The 24,004-nt window shown below is 44.2% G+C and overlaps 1 protein-coding gene across 3 annotated transcripts in view; it reads left to right on the top strand.

Moving 5' to 3' along the window:
* LOC142097798 (uncharacterized) overlaps window positions 1–24,004 on the top strand; it is a 105,926-nt gene that overhangs the window by 9,273 nt on the left and 72,649 nt on the right. Inside the window, exons 2-3 of one of the 3 annotated variants that reach the window (XM_075180153.1) lie at window positions 7,156–7,369; window positions 7,502–7,768. The exons of 1 other annotated variant lie outside the window; for it this stretch is intronic. The gene's annotated coding sequence lies outside the window, so the exon portion shown is untranslated. Of the gene's footprint in view, window positions 1–7,155; window positions 7,370–7,501; window positions 7,813–24,004 lie in introns of all 3 variants that reach the window. One more of the 3 variants, XM_075180072.1, reaches the window with a different exon arrangement.

The raw sequence follows: 24,004 nt of genomic DNA, 5'->3' as shown, positions 1-24,004 counted from the left end.
TGTATACAGGTCATGCAGGTCACCAACACCGCTGATCGGTATACAATCCCCAAAGTGCAATCACGTCAAGACAGAGCAAAACTTCTATATTATTTATTTCAAATAAAGCCCAATATTTTCTCCTGATCTATGTGATGTTCCTCAGGGATTTAAGGTGGGAAATGTTAACTTTTTTTTCACACCACAGTTTTATCTGTGATGTACAGGAGTCTTATGTACGTGTTGGCTTTATACATGCCCTGGTGTAAATGTTATGTTATTAAGGATATGTATTGTTGAAGAAAATAATGAAAGTGGTTGAAGCATAAAGCTAAAGAACAGGATTGTATGAGAGAACTGTGGCCTCTAACTGTGCTCTTATCACAACCAGAATTGTGCTGGTTTCCTGAATACACAGAGGAATCGGCATTTCCAAAGATGTTTCATTGGATATAAGAATGGGTGGAATGTATAATCCATGTAATTATGTGTATAGTTCTGAAATCCAGGCTTTATTGAGTCATCATTACTCAAATAACTACAGCTTAGTAGAGATGCTTACTGACCCCCGTGTTTTGGTTTTGGGTTTGGTTTGGATCTGGATTAACTTCATGTTTTGGTCTTGGTTTTGGTTTTGGCAAAACCGTCCTTGCGTGTTTTGGTTTTGGTTTTGGATCCCTATTTTTTTTCAGAAACCCTTTTTTTTTTGCTAAAATCACATAATTTTGCTCTTTTTTTTCCTACATTATAAATAACCTCAGGCACACTAATTTCAAGGAATTTGCAGTCAATTTTGATCATCTCACAGGTCACAATATTATTTTCATACACTTTCGAATAAAGACTGCAGCGGCCTGGCTGGATGCTAAGCAACAGAGCAATGACACAAACACACAGCATTTCCTAGCACATCTAGGACACATTGCAGCACAACAGTGGCAGAAAAGAAAAATGGTGCAAGATGGAATTGTCCTTGGGCCCTCCCACCCACGCTTATGTAAGGTATTGAAAAGGACATATACAGTTTAACAAAGCAAGCACTCCAGCAACAAGCAGACAAGCAGTGGCACTTTTGTGGCTGAAGTGCTTGGTTTGTTTGGGCCCCCATAAAACAAGCTAACAATGGGCTTAAGGCACCTAAGCAAACAGTGCTGTTAATAAACTCTACTGTGGAAAGTCATGCACCAGAGGAAGCAGTTCTTGCCAGTGATAAGAAGAAGGCCATTGTCATGCCCGGGCATGTGTGGAATTATTTTTTACACAAATCCTTACAACAGTTGTCTAGCCATTTGTAGCATTGTAAAGCCACAGTCAGCAGAGGTAGGGATCTTAACCATCTAGGAACCTCATCCATGTTATGCCATTTGAAGCGAGTTCATGGAAAGCTTTTGTGAAAATCACAAACTTATGCTAAAAAATAACAACAAGCAGCCCAGGGTCAGCTACCTCCCTTCTCTCAGCTAGATCCCAGCACCTGCAATCTACACCCCCAATGCCTTCATCATCAATATCCTCACAAGTGATCGGAGATAGTCCTGCATCCAAGTTTCTAAGACGAGATGACTCCTCCCCTATCCAGGACTCCTCAGAAGAATCCTTGAGCGTTAGTCCCACTGCTGCTGCTCCTGCTGCTGGGAGTGAATCTTCAGCCCAGAAGCAGACTAAGAAGAAGACTACTAGTACTTTACAACAACTGATTGTTAAAGAATCCTTTGTAAGAGGAAGCAAGTATGAAAGCCGTCACCCAGTCGCACAGCAGATCACAGACGCCATGGAGACTATACTAGTATTAGATCTGCATCCAATATCCACTATTAATGCATTATTAATGCAGATGGGTTTAGACAGTTACTTGAGGTCTTCTGTCCTCGTTACCAAATTCGATCACAACACCATTTTACTTGAAAAACTATTCCTCACCTCTACCAGAAGGTTCGTAAAAATGTAATTATTGGGCTACAAAATGCCATTCTACCCACTGTGCACTTAACCACAGATATGTGGACAAGCGGAACTATAGATTATATAATTGTGACAGCCCCTGGGTTAGTGATTCGCTTTCACCAACAGGGACAGCAGCAGCACGTACCCAGGAACGTCACATTTGTCAGAGGCAGCTGCTCTGTGTATCATCTGCTTCACTCAGAGGTATATTATTATTATTATTATTATTATTATTATTATTATCATTGTAGACTTGTAAGGCACCACAGTGCTCCGCACTGCCGTACAGTAGGGAAGACAAGGGCATACATAAGACAAGACATAAGTAAGACAAGAACAGACAAGGCAAATGGAGATATGAAAACAAAGGGTATGCAGGACCCTGCTCACTAGAGAGCTTACATTCTAAATGAAAGAGGGCACAGCTGATAGTTCTGAGGGTGCATTAGTGTGAATAGTTTTATCGAGGATAAGGTCACCTCTAAAACAGAGACGGGTTTTCAAATAGCATCTAAAGATTTGAAGGCTGTGGGAGAGTCTGATTGAGCGTGGTAGGGAATTCCATAAGTGGGGTACAGCACGGGAGAAGTCTTGAAGGCGGGATTGAGAGGTGGTTACCAGAGAAGAGACAAGGTGAAGGTCAGAGGTAATACAGCTGACAACCTGTTTGAAAAACTAAGGGATGTCATTGCAACATGGTTTATCTTGTTTGTACTCTCCTGATGATATGTGATCTCTGATAATTCCACCAATATTGTTAGAGCATTAGAGTGGGAGGAATTCCATCACATTCCCTGTTTTGATCACACAATCAATTTGGTGGTACAGAACTTTTTAAAACATGACATGCAGGAGATGCTGTCTGTGTCCCAAAATATTTAGGGTCATTTTCGGATTGTGCAACAGCATGTAGGAGAATGCAGCAGCGGCAAGAAGAATAGAATTTAGGGGGAATGTACTTTAGTCTAGCGCAGTGGAGAATACTTTCCGTGTTGTTCAAGTTGCTAAAACCACTCAAAGTAGTCACCTGTGAGGAGAGTGCAGACACTGTTAGCTTGAGTCAAGTGATTCCCCTAATTAGACTTTTTGAAAAGCAGCAAGAAATATTGAAGGTGGAAATGAAACAAAGCAGTTCCGCTAATTATTTTGGACTTGTAGATTAAGTACTTTATTCGCTTCGCCAGGATCCAAGAGTTATCAACATCTTGAAATCGGATCATTACATTTTGGCAACTGTGCTTGATCCTAGGTTTAAGAGCTATGTCTTCTCTTTCTTTCTTTCCAACTGACCCAGATCTCAAGAGATGCATTGAGCTTCTGGTCAGCAAGCTGACAGCTCAAGTAGTACATGACACAATGACGTCTCCTCCTTCAGTTTTTCTGAAAATTGCTGCTAGGAAAAAACTTAGCTTTCTCAAGACACCCAGTGTTGATGCAGAGTTTGACATTTGGTCAGGTCTAAAAGAATTGCCCAAAAATCATGACAGATCTTCTGTAAAATGAACTACAAATTCCATGAGGAATACCATTACCGGCAATTACATCAAAATACACAGACTTCTGTGATGGTGGACTCCAGCGGGGATGAATAAGCATTGTTTAAGGATGATGTACACACTGATGAGGCTGAATATGATGACAGTGTAGATTGCACATGCTGAGAGAAGGGAGCTAGCTGATGCTGGTATGCTTGGTAATATTTTGGGTAGAATGGCATGTTGGCAATTTTATGATTTTCTACAGTAAACTTTCACCTTTATTAAAGAGGTGTTTTTTTCTTTAAAATGTTTAAAGCTTTTTAGTTACATTTTGATTTCCCTGACTTAAACCACTATGCACTTTAACATAGGCTTTTGCACATGAGGTAAAGAGATTTGTATGATCATGACTGAGCCTGGAGAGTGTCAAGAACAATGTGACTGAAGACTGGAGAGTGACAAGGACACTGCCACCCATCCTGTTTCTGTATGAGCTATGGCACAGCAAAATGTGACTGGAGACTTTTAATAACACTGCCAGCCCTATTATTTGAATTTCTGTTTCAGCACTAAACAATGCCACCTCTCCTATTTCTGGGTGTGTTATGGCACAGTACAATGTAACTGCAGATTTTGAAGAACACTACTGTCCCTATTAGTTCTATTTCAGCTACGACAATTAGCAATGGAGCTCTCCTCTATGTGTGTTACCTATATACTACAGTACAATGTGACAGCAGATTTAGAATACCACGCCTGCCATCCTATTATTTGTGTTTCAGCAATGACATTTAGCAATGGAGCAATGGAGCTCTCCTTTTTGTGTGTTACCTATATAACGCAGTACAATGTGACTGCAGATTTAGAAGACCAAGCCTGCCAGCCCTATTATTTCTATTTCAGCAATCGCAATTAGCAATGGAGCAATGGAGCTCTCCCGAATGTCACTGGACATTTTGAGGTACACTGCTACCCCTCCTCTTTTTTTTTCTATCTATGATGCTGCTCAACTGCACTACAGACTGGCAAGAACCGTGCCACCCCTTCTGTGTCCTGTGAAATGGCGCTGGATCGCTGTGGAAGGCGGTAGTTATAGAATCCAAAATTCACGAGATCCAACTACGTAACAATAATGTTTTGCCTCATTTTCAATTCCGAGGGGGCACGAAAGTACCGAGCCGAGATCTGCTAAGTTCGGGTGTGTTCGGTTCTCGAGGAATCGAGACTGAGCATCTCTAATAAAAACCCTCTGTGTAACCTTTTGTTCAAGGGGTTTTCGTCAGGTGAGAAATGGTGGTTGGTGTAAAAATTATTACTTTAAAGTACTTTCCTTACTTTCAAAGTTTCTGTTTTTCCCCTAAAATAATTATTGACTTGTAATTATTGACTTGACTTTTGTTATTCATATGGGGACATGGTGAATGTCATTTTACAGTTATAAGAAGTTATCTTTGGGAGGAGAACAATGTTCTGCACCTCTAAACAGAAATAATAGCAGAATAAGAGGCCACTTGTGAAAACGGAGCCAAATGCTTTTCTGGCAACAGAATAATCCAGAAAATCTACTCTAGTTACATAATATCCTCTGAATGACTCAAAAGAACAAACATAGAGGTTTAGAATGGGCAAATTAATGTCCATTTCTCTCCAATGTAAATGCTGCAGGTGGACTGCTGTACGACAGGCCCTCAAACTCCTCCACATGTGTGGAGAACAGAGACAAACTCCCCTCCATTTAGGTTACAATAAGATATTCAAACCAATCGTGGGTAACACCGACTCAAGAATGTATTCACTTGGTCTTCTCCCATTAATTTGCATTACTATTGACTTTTTTTGAAGAGATAATTCCAATTTTTGTAAATAAAATGTACTGTATTATTTACATTGAAATGAGGGTCAGATGCCCCTGTGATTATACCTGACATCCAGGATGTGTACTCACTTTGATTACGGTACAAATGACTGTCCGGAAAATCTCGAAGCTGTGGGAAGATGAACATTTAGTTGACTTATTGAATTCTGGTTGCTGTGGATTCCTGAGAGAACTGACATCTTTCATTGATGTTTTCAATATAACTTTTTTTGCTCAAGAAATACAAATTTATATCAGCGTCCGTGTTTCCAGCAGCCGTTATACATTCTTATTTAATTCCTTGGAAACAGCAGGTCCAATCTCTCTCTCATTAATACAGTTCAAGAAACATGAAAGTATTCTGCTCACATAGAAAGTGAAACTCCACAATTGTTTTCTTATATTAAACTTGTTATATGTTTCACATATTAGATACAATATTTCTTCTTCCAGAGACAATGAAGGGGTCGGAGTTAATGATGCTAATGAAGGTTTATGGAAGAATGATAAGTGGTTGCACTTTTCTCACTTGTTATGTATAAATTATATTTTCCAGACCTACCAAAGTAGACCACTCCCGATTCACCAAACCCATAACTGTCCAAACCATAACCAGATTTCCCCAAATTACTCCCATTATGGGTGTGACCACAGCAATGTTCCCCTACACCCCTCCTCTTTCTGCCACCAGAAATCTGAACTGTTATCAGGTATACAGCTTCTGAAGAGGGGACTGGATTTTAGAAAATGATGTAAGTTTCTGTAATGCAGAAAATAAACCAAAATTGCAATGGTCACCCCACTCACTCAAAAATGTTAAAGCACTGCAGAGGATTAAAAGAAGGATACATTTATTAAATGTAATCAACACAGTAATCACATGCACAAATATGATTGTGCTCAAAACAATATAAAACCACTGTAATATATATACCACAGTAAATGGTACAGTAGGTGCACCTACATATAACCTAATTAATGCGCATTAAAAATCCAACAGCAGGAAAAAAATATTAAAAATAAGAAAAAAATCATCATTATAAATATATAGTGTTGGTGGTCAAAACCGCTTAATAGTTCACTGTGTATGCTCTTTGCTCTACACCATACCTTAAATAATATAAACCACTTATATAGAATAAAGACACGGAGACTTGAGTAAGTGGCACTAAAAATATTTTTATTATAACCTAATTAAACCTGGTGGCGGAGAAAGGGCACTGAAGATCAGCTCCAGCGATACCCAACCAAGCGTGGACATGGCAATATAGCCTTAAGTCCACCCACTTCTCTCATAACCCCACTGCTTGGCCGACCCTAACCTGGCGAAGAGTAAACTGCACCACACCTCACTACTCACTCCCCCTCCCTCACTGAGCCGGGCGAGGCCCCTCCCCATGGAAGGGACAAGAGTAACCCATTGCCTTGTAAGGGGACAGATACCTGCGCCAATCACGATAGAGCCGCCTATATCAGCCGCTGATCGCAGTGCCTTCCTCCCCACCAAAACTGTAAACCTACCAACCAGCTTTATGCTAAACCACCATAATACACCATAGCTTACTTAAAAATGGTGTGGGTGGGCGGGATTTTGCCAGCCGAGTAACTCACCCAGGAAATGCATCACCTATACAGAGCCACAAGGACCTCCCCTCAGCATCACTGGCCAGACCCACACCCCATGTTAACTCTTTCAGGTAAGTGCAAACACGAATGCAACACTGTCACTATTTAATTTCGTTCATCTAAAAGGGGACTCTCTTGTACATAAGCAATACTTATGTTCCGGAATAACGAAGGTGGTATGAAGGCAACTTGATTAAACTAGGGATAATGACAGAATAAAGTCAGAGAGATTGCCCATCTGTGTGCTGTAATAAGGTATCAATTCCTTACCAGGTAACTGGAAAAACATCAAAGTATTGAAGGGTACCTCCACGGAGAAACTTGAGCGCTCACATCCATGGTGCAACAGAATCGCAATCCCCGGAAACAAGTGGCAGTAAACTGAGTTCTTAGGAAGTAGCTGGCTGATCCCGCACAGCAGATGGAAGTCTTCTAGCGCACTAAGTGTGCATAACACATAAACGATATTCGTAGCAGGTATATTCAGGTATGCAGCGGCTGTCCACAAATAATCCGATGTATCAAAGGATATTAAAAACCAGCAATAAATGTTGGAAAGAAATGTAGAGATATCAAATAGTGGTATATAATGCATTCTAACGCGTTTCATCGCCTCCAGGCAACTTCATCAGAGATCCAAAACAGAGTGTCAAAATATTAAAGGGGAAACGGTTAAAGATCCAGAAACCAATTCCGCAAGTGTGGAGCCACCAGTGTACACTATTCCTCCACGGACAGCCTGCCCTGACAGTACGTGAGACCCAAGCCCAGATAAAAAGCAGAAGCCAGGGGTGTACCTACTGCTGGAGCAGCCCATGCGTGCCAGCACCCAGCCATCCCGGGGCGTCAAAGGGAAGCCCCATTCACCTTCAAAATCTGGAACAAGGTGAATAATCTCCGGTACAGTTTGGAAAGTTTTGCTCATCTCATGTAAGTAATTCAACGTTACCATATTAGCAGTGAAAGACCAAATAACTAGTAAAGGGAAAGGGTTTGTAAGAAGAGATTAATTGGGAACATTTGCACAAATCCATCACCCTGAACTGCAGATCGTCACATAGATCACTCAGCATATTCTCTTTGATGCTGTGTTCACAAACCGCATGAACTGTGGGTGGGAAATAGTTAAATTATTCTTCATCTCGCTCCACCATTACAGTGACAAGTGATTCTCCTGATCACTAGAATCGATAATTCATCCTAATGAGGAGAAGACTGTAACGCTGAGCGACTAATCACAGACTTTACTGGTAGATATCAAAGCATGATTTTATGAGAATAAATGTGTGATAAATATTTAGGTGTAATAATACCCGGCATGTTACATTTATATAATATTACTTTTTAATTTCACATTGGCTTAGAAGCAACAAACTCACCCCCCAGTGGAGACTATTCCAGCCTTCCTAATAGCCCTAGGAGACCTGTCTGTGCCATAGGACAAATTTAATGCCTGTTTTTAAGTATTATTATTATTATTATTATCTCCCTCTCTGGCATATTTTCTTCACTTAAAGCTCTGCTCTCTCACTAGCCAAAAAAATCATTTTTCAAGTCTCTCATTTTATCTCAGTCGCCTCTTCGTTACCTTCAACTCCTTACTTTCCCCTCCACCCCTTCCACCTTCCATCACTGGCACTGACTTTGCCCCCTTTTTCACCATCAAAATTGATTCCATTAGAAATGAAATCTCCTCCTCCCACTTCTCTCATACACCCAGCCTCATCTCCCCATTGCCCACCAGCCATCATCCTATGTGCACCTTCCACCGAACCTCAGGTGAGGAAGTTCATTTTCTACTTATGTTATCTCCCCTCTCAACCAGCCCACTTGATCCCATTCTCTCCCACCTCCTTAAAACCCTCTTGCCTATTGCCTGCTCCCACATTGCCCACCTCTTCAACTTATCCTTCTTGACTGGTGTCTTCCCCTCATCATTCAAAAATTAGCTTGTCTCACCCATCCTTAAAAACACTCATCTTGACTTCACCTCCCTGTCCAACTAACACCCTATCTCTCTCCTCCCTTTGCTTCTAAATTGCTTGCACGCCTTATGTACAACCATCTCACTAGCTACCACTCCAACAGCTCACTCCTCGATCCTCTCCAAACTGGATTCCTCCCCCTCGACTCCATAGAAACTACCCTGACCAAAGTCACTAATGCCATTCTACCTGCCAAATTCAAAGGCCACTACTATCTACTTATCCTCTTGGGCCTATCTGCAGCCATTGACACACACTCTCCTCTTGCACTCATTTCGCACCATAAGTCTTTTTTTGACACTGTGCTCTCTTGATTTAACTCCTATCTCTCTAACCATTCTTTATCTGTTTCTACATCGGGATCCACCTCCCCAGCTTTCCCACTTCCCACAAGAGTTCTTCCGGGTTCTGTCCTTGGCCCTCTGCTCTTTTCTTTGTTCATTGAGTGAACTTATCAGTTCCTTTTGCCTCCAGTACAGCCTCTATGCCAAAGACACCCAAATCTACCTCTTATCTCCTGACCTCTCTGCTTCCCTCCTCACCAAGGTGTCTTGCTACCTCTCTGCCATCTCCTCCTGGATGTCTCAATGTTTCCTTAAACTGCACATGGCCAAAACTGAACTTCGGTAAAATCAACATCTCCTCTTCTCCCCAAGTTCGTTGTCTGGATGCCATCCTCAACTCCTCCATTTATTTCATCCCCTATATCCATACTCTCGCAATTATGGTCAGCCAACGACTGCTGCCTTGCCTCCTATCTGATTACCATGTCTCACTCCAACATTCAAGATTCCTCCCATGCTTTCCCTCCCCCCTCTGCTTCTCTGGAACAATTTCCCTCATTCTATCAGACTATCCCCCTGCCTGAAAAACATCAAACAATCCCATAAAACCCATCTGCTCAGGAAAGCCTACCCTTGATCTGTCTAACCTGCCTCCAACAACCTGCCTTTTTATGATCTTTCTTCACTAATCATAGTTCCCCTCAGTTTTCTTCTGTTCCTCATACTAGCCGCTCATGTTCATCTCTCCCTTCAGATTTCTAGTCCCCTCACCCTGGCTCTCCACTTGGTGCTTCTTGTTAGTCTGCCCCTTCCCTTTAGATTGCAATCCTCATGTCCTGCTCCTCCTGTTACCTATGTCTTTGGCACCCCAACCTCATTTTTGCACCTCAACACTAGGCCCGCTTGGTCTCATCTTCTCGGTTGCCTTTGCATCCCACAGGCTCTGATCCTGTTGGATGTGCCCACACTCCTGGGCACAGGTTCAGCTTGCTTTGGCTCACTCCCTACATCTCATCCTTCCCGTTTCTAACATCTATATGTCCTGGAATTCACTTTTAACTCAATGCACCGTGAACCTGCTCTCAGTCCATTGATAACTTATCTGCACTTTGTTTCTGTATTGCTCTCTTTGTTGAGCTGAGGGCCATTTGTAACGGCATATAAATAAAAGATAATAATAATATTATCATTGATTTGCAATGCGCTACAGTGCACAATTGGGAAAACCGGACATATATACATAAAACGTGACATACAAGTTAAACAATATAAATGCAGACATGAAAACACAGGGTATGGAGGACCTTGCACATGAGACAACTCACATTCTAAGTGGAAGAGGGTATAGCTAAAACAAAATGAGCAAGTGTGGCTTAGAGTGAGGATTGGGACAGTTGGAAGGGTGCCTTAGTGTGGGTAGCATAGGAGGGTGGAAGAGAGTCTTAATAAAGAGATTGGTTTTCAGAAAGTATTTAAAGGTTTGTAGGCTGTCGGAAAGTGGGAGTGGTAGGTAAATCTACAAGTGGGTAACAGCACGGGAGAAGTCTAATAGGCGCGAGTGAGGGGTGGTTACCAGAGACGAGACAAGGCACGGGTCAGAGGTAGATCTAAGAGGGCGGGAGGGAGAGTATTTTGATATGATATTTGAGAGGTATGAAGGAGTGGCGCTGTTGAGGGATTTGTAGGTAAGGGGGACTAATTTGGAATGGCTTATGAAGGAAACAGGAAGCCAGTGCAGGGATTTTCAAAGTCAGGGGCAAACGCAGGATTTGTAGAGAGGGGTTTCCATTCCACACCGCGAGTGGGCGTGACCAGCATGCTTCGGGGCGTGGCTATAATTTTAGACAGTGCTTAGTTGCTCTCCAACTCTTCCTATTCCCGTCATATACATATACACGAGCAATGCTGCATGCCCTACTGTTAGGGGCACGCAGCTCTCCTTTTTCGAGCAGAGCTGTGTGAAGCGGGACATACCTCCCAAATGTCCCTACAATCAGGACATAGTCCTGATTAAGTGTGTCAGAACAGTTGACAGACTGTCCTGCTCTCTCCTACCTGTTCTTACTTCTTTCAATACTTGGGGAGAGATGGCTGTGTAGAGTGCAGACAGAAACAATCTGCATACAATCTGCAAACTGGCAGGTCCCAGGGCAGGGTCTAGCCAACCCAAGCATACAGTACCCCAGGCTGGGAGGGGGGTTTCCAGGCACTAGGAACCCCCCTACCCCCCCCCCCCCCCTCGGTTTGCCTATTAAAGTGGTGCAGCAGATGTGGAGCAGTGGGAGAGGAAGATCAGTCTTGCAGTAGCATTTAGGGTGGATTGAAGTGAGGAGAAATGGGTGAGGAGAATGCCAGACTGGTGGGGGTAGCAGTAGTTAAGGTGGGAGATACGAAGCCTGCACAATAATTATGATTGCACCTTGGGTAAGAAAAGTGCATACAAGAGATATTTGGTGGCAGTGAGGGGTAAATAAGAGGGTGGAGTCAGTGTGACATCAATACAGAGGGATTGGGACACTGCGGAAATTGTGGTGTTATTGATAGTGAGGGAGATTTGAGGGAAGCTGGTGACTCTGGGAGTCATAAGCTCTGTTGTGACATACTGAGTTTTGGGAAGAGTTGAGACATCCATGTGGAGGTAGCAAAGAAACAGTTGGCATATAAAGCAAAGAAAACCAATAAAAATGTGCAAACGCCACCATCTTATTTTCATCTTGTGCCAAAAACTCACAATTTTCTGGAAAACTAGATTCACATCTGTTCTTAATCTGCATCTGGCAATAAGCTTCAACTCTCCACCAACTATTCTTAAACACTGTCATCGTAACCTGCAAAGCCATGAACTGTGGCAAGAATCAAGACTCGTCTTATTACCATAGACAATTTTGCATTGCATCTTGGGGGTTTTGTTCATCCTAAATTATCTCCTAAGGACCTCATTTAGTCTTAGGAGTAAATCCACCTGGTAGTTGCAATTTTGCACCATGATAAAACCATATTGTGCTGCAGGGGGACAAATTAAAATGTATGGACAGATTTAGCGGGCGAAGCCTAAGTCAGTGTAAAAATAAAGCTGCGCCGTATTTGTGTGCTACATGCAATAGCAGCTGGTATGTCCACTTTGTACCTCTTGCGTGCGTACATGGTTTATCCAGGTGCTGGTTTGCACCTTTTAGATGGATTAGCTTATAACGCTAATTCTATGGGGTCGCTTCAATTAAGATCAAATTTTCCGTTGTCTCCTCGGAAATATAATGCAGTTACGGAAACAAAAGCTTTTTCAGTTGCAAAACCTGTGATCATTCTTGTGGGTGAAAACGTGCTAAATTCACACACTTTTGTTCGCACCTCCAACGGTAATTATATATCGCAAAATGATTCATTTTCACCTGGAAAGGTGAGTATATAATACAGAACATCAAAAAAACACCCCCTTAAAAGCAAAAAAATTGAAAATGCTTTTAGCGCTGAAATAAAGTACATCTGGTTTATCCCAAGTCTCTACCCCTTTAAGTGATAAACTAGTGAGATGTGTTTAAATGGGGCAGACGTGTGGAGGAAACTGCTGATTGCAAAAATAACAGTAGTAGTACGTATGCAATATGCTTATGTAATAAAATATAATAAATATAATAACGTATAATATAAATGTATATTGCTTTTTCATCCAAACAAAATTAGCTGCATGACTTACGTGTGTTGGTTTGGTGTTGAATCACTTGCATGGTCATTACCGTAAGGTGCTTTTTATGTAAGTACTCTCCCAGCTGCTTTATTTAATATCCCAGTTACTCCTGTCCGCTAGCCGCAAACTCCCCTCTCAACTAGGGATGAGCGCACTCGGATTTATGAAATCCGAGCCCACCCGAACGTTGCGGATCCGAGTCGGATCCGAGACAGATCCGGGTATTGGCGCCAAATTCAAATGTGAAACTGAGGCTCTGACTCATAATCCCGTTGTCGGATCTCGCGATACTCGGATCCTATAAATTCCCCGCTAGTCGCCGCCATTTTCACTCGGGCATTGATCAGGGTAGAGGGAGGGTGTGTTAGGTGGTCCTCTGTGCTGTTTAGTTCTGTGCTGTTTAGTTCTGTGCTGTTTAGTTCTGTGCTGTTTAGTTCTGTGCTGTGCTGTGCTGTGCTGTGCTGTGCTGTGCTGTGCTGTGTTCTGCAGTATCAGTCCAGTGGTGCTGTGTGCTGTGCTCTGTCCTTCTGAGGTCAGTGGTGCTGCTGGGTCCTGTGCTGTGTCCTGTTCAGTCCAGTGGTGCTGTGTCCTGTGCTCTGTGCTTCTAAGGGCATAGTTATTTCCCCAGTATTCCCCTGTGTTTAAAAAAATAAAAAAAAGTTTTTTTAAAAAATACCAAAAACTACTTTAATTTTTTTTAATTACCACAAAATTTGCACAACCAATCCTGCAGTATAAGCCCATTGGTACTGCAATATTACCAAGTTCACACATTCAGCAGTAAAAGTCCAGTGGTACTGCAATATTACAAAGTTTACACATTCTGCAGTATCAGTCCAGTGGTGCTGTGTCCTGTGCTCTGTCCTGCTGAGTTCCGTAGTGCTGCTGGGTCCTGTGCCGTGTCCTGTTCATTCCAGTGGTGCTGTGTCCTGTGCTCTGTGCTTCTAAGGGCATAGTTATTTCCCCATTATTCCCAAGTTTTTAAAAAATAAAAAAAAGTTAAAAAAATAAAAAAGTAAAAAAAAAATAAATAAATATAATAATTATAACCAAATTTGCAAAACCAATCCAGCAGTATAAGTCCATTGGTACTGCAATATTACAAAGTTCACACATTCTGCAGTATCAGTCCAGTGGTGCTGTGTCCTGTGCTCTGTCCTGCTGAGTTCCGTAGTGCTGCTGGGTCCTGTGCCGTGTCCTGTTCAGTCCAGTGGTGCTGTGTCCTGTGCTCTGTGCTTCTAAGGGCATAGTTATTTCCCCACTATTCCCAAGTTTTTTAAAAATAAAAAAAAAGTAAAAAAAAATAAAAAATTTAAAAAAAAAAAAATATATAATAATTATAACCAAATTTGCAAAACCAATCCAGCAGTATAAGTCCATTGGTACTGCAATATTACCAAGTTCACACATTCTGCAGTATCTTGTGCTACATATAATGGAGACCAAAAATTTGGAGGATAAAGTAGGGAAAGATCAAGACCCACTTCCTCCTAATGCTGAAGCTGCTGCCACTAGTCATGACATAGACGATGAAATGCCATCAACGTCGTCTTCCAAGCCCGATGCCCAATCTCGTAGTACCGGGCATGTAAAATCCAAAAAGCCCAAGTTAAGAAAAAGTAGCAAAAAGAGAAACTTTAAATCATCTGAGGAGAAACGTAAAGTTGCCAATATGCCATTTACGACACGGAGTGGCAAGGAACGGCTTAGGCCCTGGCCCGTGTTCATGACTAGTGGTTCAGCTTCACCCACGGATCTTAGCCCTCCTCCTCCTCCCCCCCCCTACAAAAAATTGAAGAGAGTTATGCTGTCAGCAACAAAACAGCAAACAACTCTGCCTTCTAAAGAGAAATTATCACAAATCCACAAGGCGAGTCCAAGGATGTTGGTGGTTGTCAAGCCTGACCTTCCCATCACTGTACGGGAAGAGGTGGCTCGGGAGGAGGCTATTGATGATGTAGCTGGCACTGTGGAGGAACTTGATGATGAGGATGGTGATGTGGTTATTGTAAATGAGGCACCAGGGGGGGAAACAGCTGATGTCCATGGGATGAAAAAGCCCATCGTCATGCCTGGTCAGAAGACCAAAAAATGCACCTCTTCGGTCTGGAGTTATTTTTATCCAAATCCAGACAACCAATGTATGGCCATATGTAGCTTATGTAAAGCTCAAATAAGCAGGGGTAAGGATCTTGCCCACCTAGGAACATCCTCCCTTATACGTCACCTGAATAACCTTCATAGTTCAGTGGTTAGTTCAGGAACTGGGGCTAGGACCCTCATCGGTACAGGGACACCTAAATCCCGTGGTCCAGTTGGATACACACCAGCAACACCCTCCTCGTCAACTTCCTCCACAATCTCCATCAGATTCAGTCCTGCAGCCCAAGTCAGCAGCCAGACTGAGTCCTCCTCAATACGGGATTCATCCGAGGAATCCTGCAGCGGTACGCCTACTACTGCCACTGCTGCTGTTGCTGCTGTTAGTCGGTCATCTTCCCAGAGGGGAAGTCGTAAGACCGCTAAGTCTTTCACAAAACAATTGACCGTCCAACAGTCGTTTGCCATGACCACAAAATACGATAGTAGTCACCCTATTGCAAAGCGTATAACTGCGGCTGTAACTGCAATGTTGGTGTTAGACGTGCGCCCGGTGTCCGCCATCAGTGGAGTGGGATTTAGAGGGTTGATGGAGGTATTGTGTCCCCGGTACCAAATCCCCTCGAGATTCCACTTCACTAGGCAGGCGATACCAAAAATGTACAGAGAAGTACGATCAAGTGTCCTCAGTGCTCTAAAAAATGCGGTTGTACCCACTGTCCACTTAACCACGGACATGTGGACAAGTGGTTCTGGGCAAACGAAGGACTATATGACTGTGACAGCCCACTGGGTAGATGCATCCCCTTTCGCAGCAACAGCAACAGCTGCATCAGTAGCAGCAACTACAAAATGGCGGCTCGTGCAAAGGCAGGCAACATTGTGCATTACAGGCTTTAATAAGAGGCACAATGCTGACAACATATTAGAGAAAATGAGGGAAATTATCTCCCAGTGGCTTACCCCACTTAGACTCTCATGGGGATTTGTGGTGTCAGACAATGCCAGTAACATTGTGCGGGCATTAAATATGGGCAATTTCCAGCACGTCCCATGTTTTGCCCACACCATTAATTTGGTGGTGCAGCATTACCTCAAGAGTGACAGGGGTGTGCAGGAGATGCTTGCGGTGGCGCGCAAAATTGCTGGACACTTTCGGCATTCAGCCAGTGCCTACCGCAGACTAGAGGCACATCAAAAAAGCATGAACCTGCCCTGCCATCACCTCAAACAAGAGGTTGTGACGCGCTGGAACTCCACCCTCTATATGCTGCAGAGGATGGAGGAGCAGCAAAAGGCCATTCAGGCCTACACAGCCACCTACGACATAGGCAAAGGAGTGGGGATGCGCCTCAGTCAAGCGCAGTGGAGACTGATTTCCGTGTTGTGCAAGGTTCTGCAGCCATTTGAACTTGCCACACGAGAAGTCAGTTCCGACACTGCCAGCTTGAGTCAGGTCATTCCCCTGATCAGGCTGTTGCAGAAGCAGCTGGAGAAAGTGAGGGAGGAGCTGGTAAGCCATTGCGATTACACTAAGCATGTAGCTCTTGTGGATGTAGCCCTTCGTACGCTTTGCCAGGATCCGAGGGTGGTCACTCTTTTAAAGTCAGAGGAATACATTCTGGCCACCGTGCTCGATCCTCGGTTTAAAGCGTATGTTGTGTCTCTGTTTCCGGCGGACACAAGTCTACAGCGGTGCAAAGACCTGCTGGTCAGGAGATTGTCCTCTGAAGAGGACCGTGACATCCCAACAGCTCCACCCTCATTTTCTTCCACATCTATGGCTGCGAGGAAAAAGCTCAGTTTTCCCAAAAGAGGCACTGGCGGGGATGCTGATAACATCTGGTCCGGACTGAAGGACCTGCCAACCATTGCAGACATGTCTACTCTCGCTGCATTGGATGCTGTCACAATAGAAAAAATTGTGGATGATTACTTTGCTGACACCATCCAAGTAGACATGTCAGACAGTCCATATTGTTACTGGCAGGAAAAAAAGGCAGTTTGGAAGCCCCTGTACAAACTGGCTCTATTTTACCTGAGTTGTCCCCCCTCCAGTGTGTACTCGGAAAGAGTTTTTAGTGCAGCGGGGAACCTGGTCAGTGAGCGGCGAAGGAGGTTGCTTCCTCAGAACGTTGAAAAAATGATGTTTATAAAAATGAATAATCAATTCCTCAATGAAGTACAGCACTGCCCTCCAGACAGTACAGAGGGACCTGTGGTTGTGGAGTCCAGCGGGGACGAATTGATAATGTGTGATGAGGAGGAAGTACACACTGTAGGGGGAGAGGAATCAGAGGTTGAGGATGAGGATGAGGACGACATCTTGCCTCAGTAGAGCCTGTTTAGTCTGTACAGGGAGAGATGAATAGCTTTTTTGGTGTGGGGGCCCAAACAAACCAATCATTTCAGCCAAAGTTGTTTGGTAGGCCCTGTCGCTGAAATGATTGGTTTGTTAAAGTGTGCATGTCCTATTTCAACAACATAAGGGTGGGTGTGAGGGCCCAAGGACAATTCCATCTTGGACCTTTTTTTTTTGCATTATATGACCAATCAACAGTCGTTTGCCATGTTCGAAAAGTAAAACCAAATTTAAAAAAATACAAGAAATTAAACCAAAAGTAAAATGCCGTGTCATAATTTAAAACAAGAGGTATTGACGTGCTCTAAAACTACTGTATTGTTGTTTATATTTTATAAACACTACACTTGAAAGCTTGAGTCTTTCAATAAAAAAGTAACTGTCCATTGCACGAATATTTGCAACAGGGACAATTTTAGGGTTAAGAAAGTCAACTAATAACACTTCGACGCTGTCTGTCTTTATAAACACTACACTTGGAAGTTGGAGGAGGTATTGTGGCCCCGGCACCAAATTTACTACCGGGGCCACTCCACTGTGCAGTCCATATTTAGGTGTATCAGATATTAAACAACGGTGACAGTTGATGCCCAATTTTTTAATTATATTGTGGCCTCGGTACCAAATTGGGTACCGGGGCCACCCCACTATGCAGTTGTAACAGATTCTGGATACTATATTACTAATCTTGATTAGCGCTGGCTTACCTGAGATGCGGAGTCTAACGATCTCCCCGGTGTTCACCAAGAACCGCCGCAAGGCGGGGTGGGCTTCGCTGCCAGGAGTCGCAGGTCGCGGTCCCCAGGTTCGCCTCAAGATGTAGTACAGTGGAGTGAAGCGGTGGTAGCGGAGTCAACAAGCCGGTTCGGTACACAGGAATGGAGTCAGGCAGAATCAGAAGGCAACTCGGAGTCAACAAGCCAGGTTCGGTACACGGGTCACAAGAATAGGAGAATGGTCAGCAAGCCGGGTCGGTACACAGGGAATAGAGAGCCAGGGAAGTCAAACAGGCAGAGATCAGCACACAGGAGACACAGGAAACAGGAAGACACTGCAATCCACGAAGAGCAGGAGCCAGGAACAGGTAAGTGTTGCTCTGACACTCAGCGAGTGTCAGAGTGAGGTTTTTATACAGAAGGGGATTCAAAATCCCCGCCTCTAGGTTGTGGTCATGTGACCGCCTCCGGGTGCGGTCACATGGTCCTGAATGCGGAAGTGCGGCTGGACGGAGCGGCGGGGATAAGGTAAGTCCGTAACAGTACCCCCTGCCATAAAGGTGGACTCCGAACACCTAATAGGGTTTCAAAGGAAATTTTTTATGGAAGGATTTAAGTAGACGGGGAGCATGTAGGTCAATGGCTCTTACCCATGAGCGCTCCTCAGGGCCGTAACCCTTCCAATCCACCAAGAACTGTATGGCACCTTGAACTTTACGAGAATCTAGGATAGTTTTAATCTCGTATTCCACTTGATCCCGATCCACAGCAGGAGGAGGAGTTCTGGATGAGGTGGAGAATCTGTTGGTTACCATCGGTTTTAACAAGGAGACATGGAAGACATTGGGTATGCGTAAGGAGGGAGGCAGACTCAATCTAAAGGCTACGGGATTAATAATCTCAGATATAGCAAATGGGCCAATAAACTTGGGAGCAAATTTTTTACTGGGAACCTTTAAACGAATGTTCTGGGTGGATAGCCATACCCTGTCACCAACTGCAAAACTTGGAGTCATTCTTCTCCTTTTATCGTAGAATTTTTTGGAACGAGTAGTTGCTTGTTTTAAGTTTGTCTTGGTTTGTTCCCAAATATCAGAGAAGTTACGAACCAGAGAGTCCACTGCTGGAACTTCAGAAGATGAGACTTGAGAGAAGGTGGGTAGTCTAGGATGGCAGCCATACAGAACAAAAAAGGGGGAGTTAGAGATGGCCTCATGAAAATGGTTGTTATGGGCGAACTCGGCCCAAGGGAGAAGGTCCACCCAGTTGTCTTGGTTACTAGAGATAAATATTCTGAGAAACTTCTCTAATTCTTGGTTGGTTCTCTCAGTAGCCCCATTGGACTGGGGATGATATGCGGAAGAGAAGTCAAGCTTGATCCCGGATTTATTGCAAAAAGACCGCCAAAATTTTGATATGAATTGTGATCCCCTATCGGAGACAATATGTTGAGGACAGCCATGGAGGCGAAATATTTCTTTAATAAAAATATCGGCTAAGGAGGAGGAAGAAGGAAGGCCTTTGAGAGCAATAAAGTGGGCTGTTTTAGAGAAGCGATCCGTGACCACAAGCACTACAGTACAGGATTTGGAAGGGGGAAGGTCCGTGATAAAATCCATGGAGATCTGTGACCAAGGGTAATCAGGAATGGGTAATGGGAGCAAGCATCCATAAGGCTTCTTCCTAGAGGTCTTGTGTTGAGCACATTTGGAACAAGCAGCAACAAATCTCTTCACATCCTCCAGCAAGGAAGGCCACCAGTAGCTTCGGGACAATAAGTCCCAGGTCTTGCGAATGCCGGCATGCCCAGAGAAGAGTGAGTGATGAGCCCAGTGAAGGAGCCGGGTGCGTAGATGTGGCAAGATGAATGTTTTGCCTGGAGGACAACCCTTTTTCAGGTGTGTAGCTGCCAATACTTGACATGGATTTACAATGAATTTCTTATCTTCCGAGGATTCCATGTCAGCTGGATCAAAAGAGCGAGATAAGGCGTCTGCCTTCGTGTGCTTAGATCCTGAGTGAAAAGTGATGTTGAAATCAAAGCGTGAGAAGAATAAGGACCACCTTGCTTGACGAGGATTTAGACATCGGGCAGTGCGTAAGTAAAGCAAATTCTTATGGTCGGTATATATGGTGATAGGGAATTGCGCTCCTTCTAGTAAATGTCTCCATTCGGAGAGAGCCAATTTGATGGCCAGGAGCTCTTTGTCGCCAATCCCATAATTCCTCTCAGCAGGTAAAAAGCAACGGGAAAAGAATCCGCAGGGATGAAGTTTTCCAGAAGGACCTCGCTGTGATAGTACGGCTCCTGTGCCAACAGAAGAGGCATCTACCTCCAGGACAAAGGGACGAGAACAATCTGGCTGTTGAAGAATGGGTGCAGATGAAAAGAGAGACTTTAATAATATAAAGGCTTGGATAGCCTCAGAGGACCAAATACCAGCATCAGCAGATTTGCGGGTCAATGCTGTGATGGGAGCCACGAGAGAGGAGTACCCCTTGATAAATTGACGATAATAGTTGGAGAATCCTAGGAAGCGTTGAGTGGCTTTAAGGCCTGAAGGTTGGGGCCAGTCAAGTATGGCTTTCAATTTTGTGGGATCCATCTGTAGACCGGTGCCCGAAATAATATATCCCAGGAAGGGAATTTGTCTCTGCTCGAAGGTGCATTTCTCCAATTTGCAAAATAACTGATTTCTTCGGATACGAGAGAGGACCTCCAATACATGAGTACGATGAGATGCTAGATCTTGAGAAAAGATGAGAATGTCGTCCAAGTAGATGACTACAGATTGGTACAAGAGGTCTTGAAACAGCTCATTCATAAAGCTCTGAAATATGGCTGGGGCATTGCATAGCCCGAAAGGCATGACCAGATATTCAAAGTGGCCGTCTCGGGTGTTAAACGCCGTCTTCCATTCATCCCCCTCCTTAATGCGTATAAGGTTATACGCTCCTCTGAGGTCAAGTTTAGAAAAGATGGTGGCACCCTTGATCCGGTCAAATAGTTCAGAAATCAGTGGCAGTGGATACCGATTTTTAACGGTAATGGCATTCAGGCCTCTGTAATCAATGCAAGGGCGGAGGCCCCCATCTTTCTTTTTTACGAAGAAGAAGCCAGCCCCAGCTGGGGAGGCAGACTTGCGGATGAAGCCCCTGTTTAGATTTTCTTGGATGTACTCCTCCATAGCCTTAGATTCCGGGAGGGAAAGGGGGTAAACACGGCCCCTGGGAATGGGTTTACCAGGTATCAGATCAATGCCACAGTCCCAGATTCTGTGAGGGGGAAGTCTAGTGGCCTCTTGTTGACAGAAAACATCAGAGAAGGTTTGGTATGGCTCAGGCAGGAGAGTCACAGGAAATTCTTGGGTACGTCTGGGACTATTCGGGGGAACCACTCTCTGTAGGCAGCGAGAGAAGCAGGACTGTCCCCAGGACAATATGTGACCAGATTTCCAGTCCAAGGTGGGAGAGTGGGCACGAAACCAAGGAAGTCCTAGGATGACTGGGTTGGTAGATCTTTGTATTACTAGAAAAGAAATCTTCTCCCGATGAAGTGCTCCTATCTGAAGTAGAAGAGGAATAGTGCGTACCAGGATGGACCCCTCAGGGATTCTTCCCCCATCAATGGCCATCAGAGAGATGGGTTGTTCCAAGGCTTGTGTGGGAATAGCGAATTGTTTAACTACTGTGGCAGAAATGAAATTTCCTGCGGCTCCGGAATCTAGAAGAGCCGACTGCGGGAAGGTCTTTTGTCCTAACTGAAGGGAAATGGGAATAGACAGGCAATCATTACTATTGGGAACTGACTGACACTGAGAAAAGAGGCCCAACGACACAGCTCCAGAACTCGTTAGGCCCTGTCGTTTCCCGAGCGTTTGGGACAAGAACTCAGAAGATGGCCACTCTCTCCACAATATAAACACAGCTTGTTCCGAAATCTCCTCTCCCTCTCTTCGGCTGATAAGCGGGTCCTCCCAAGTTGCATGGGCTCTTCAGGGGGAAGAACGGGGGTTTGGAAGTTGGGGGCCAAGCGAATCATGCTACGCCGCGACTGTTCCTTCTCAGAATTACGTTCCTTGAAACGCAAATCAACTTTGACACAGAGGGAGATAATGTCGTCCAAAGACGTAGGGAGTTCCTGGGATACCAACTCGTCTTTGATTCGGTCTGAAAGGCCCTGCCAGAATGTAGCTACTAGAGCCTCATCGTTCCAGCGAAGTTCAGAGGCCATGGTTCTGAAGAGGACCGCATACTGCCCCACAGACTGGTTTCCCTGGCGGAGACGTAGTAAGCCGGAAGCGGCATTGGACACCCTTCCTGGCTCATCAAATATTCTCTTGAAGGTGGACAAGAAGAGGTTGAAGTTATGTAGAATGGGGTCGTCCCTCTCCCACAAGCGGAAGCCCATGCTAAAGCTTGACCGGACAATAACGAAATCACATAGGCCACTTTCGTTTTTCCGGAGGGGAAGTTCCCAGGTAGAAGCTCGAATTGTATGGAGCATTGATTTAAAAATCCTCTGCAATTTTTAGGGTCTCCATCGAACTTAGGTGGGTTAGGTAACCGTAGCTGCGAGGAAGAAGCTGCTGCTGCGGCCTGAGGTACAGGGGCCACTGCCGGCCCAGGTGATCCACCAGCCACTAGGGTGTTCTGGACAACATCCAAGCGAGTGGATAGACTATTGAGGAATTTTAAAAGTTGCTCTTGGTTAGCTTCTTGTTTATCCATCCTTCCTACTAAATGCTCCAACAGATCTTTAGCTGTGGTATCCATGGTCAGAGCAAACTGTAACAGATTCTGGATACTATATTACTAATCTTGATTAGCGCTGGCTTACCTGAGGTGCGGAGTCTAACGATCTCCCCGGTGTTCAAGAACCGCCGCAAGGCGGGGTGGGCTTCGCTGCCAGGAGTCGCAGGTCGCGGTCCCCAGGTTCGCCTCAAGATGTAGTACAGCGGAGTGAAGCGGTGGTAGCGGAGTCAACAAGCCGGTTCGGTACACAGGAATGGAGTCAGGCAGAATCAGAAGGCAACTCGGAGTCAACAAGCCAGGTTCGGTACACGGGTCACAAGAATAGGAGAATGGTCAGCAAGCCGGGTCGGTACACAGGGAATAGAGAGCCAGGGAAGTCAAACAGGCAGAGATCAGCACACAGGAGACACAGGAAACAGGAAGACACTGCAATCCACGAAGAGCAGGAGCCAGGAACAGGTAAGTGTTGCTCTGACACTCAGCGAGTGTCAGAGTGAGGTTTTTATACAGAAGGGGATTCAAAATCCCCGCCTCTAGGTTGTGGTCATGTGACCGCCTCCGGGTGCGGTCACATGGTCCTGAATGCGGAAGTGCGGCTGGACGGAGCGGCGGGGATAAGGTAAGTCCGTAACAGCAGTCCAGATACTTGTTTGGTGGAATTCAGACCAGTTGAGGGTTTTATTATTATTATATTGTGTGGACCACTCTATCTATACCACACTACAACTCTATATACCACTCTATTTCATACTTTAATTCTATTTCATACTTTAATTCTATTACTAATTACCATAAAGAGGAACAAAATAAACCAATTTTACCAAAAGTATAATATGACTTAGACTTACAAACACTACACTTGAAAGATCGTGCCTTTAAATGAAAAAGTCAGTCTTCATTGCACGACTATGTGCAACAGGGACAGTTTTTTGGGTTTACAAAGTCAAACAATAACACTTTGACCCTGTCTGTCTGGGATCTCAATGACAAATTGTCTGTACCATGTTTGGAGGAGGTATTGTGGCCCCGGTATCAAATTGGTTACCGGGGCCACCCCACTATGCAGTCCAGATACTTGTTTGGTGGAATTCAGACCAGTTGAGGGTTTTATTATTATTATATTGTGTGGACAACTCTATCTATACCACACTACAACTCTATATACCACTCTATTTCATACTTTAATTCTATTTAATACTTTAATTCTATTTAATACTTTAATTCTATTTCATACT

This window comes from Mixophyes fleayi, chromosome 1 (assembly GCF_038048845.1).
Source record: "Mixophyes fleayi isolate aMixFle1 chromosome 1, aMixFle1.hap1, whole genome shotgun sequence".
NCBI lineage: Eukaryota > Metazoa > Chordata > Amphibia > Anura > Limnodynastidae > Mixophyes > Mixophyes fleayi.
Note: the sequence above shows the minus strand (reverse complement) of the source record. Positions and strands in the feature narration are given on the sequence as shown.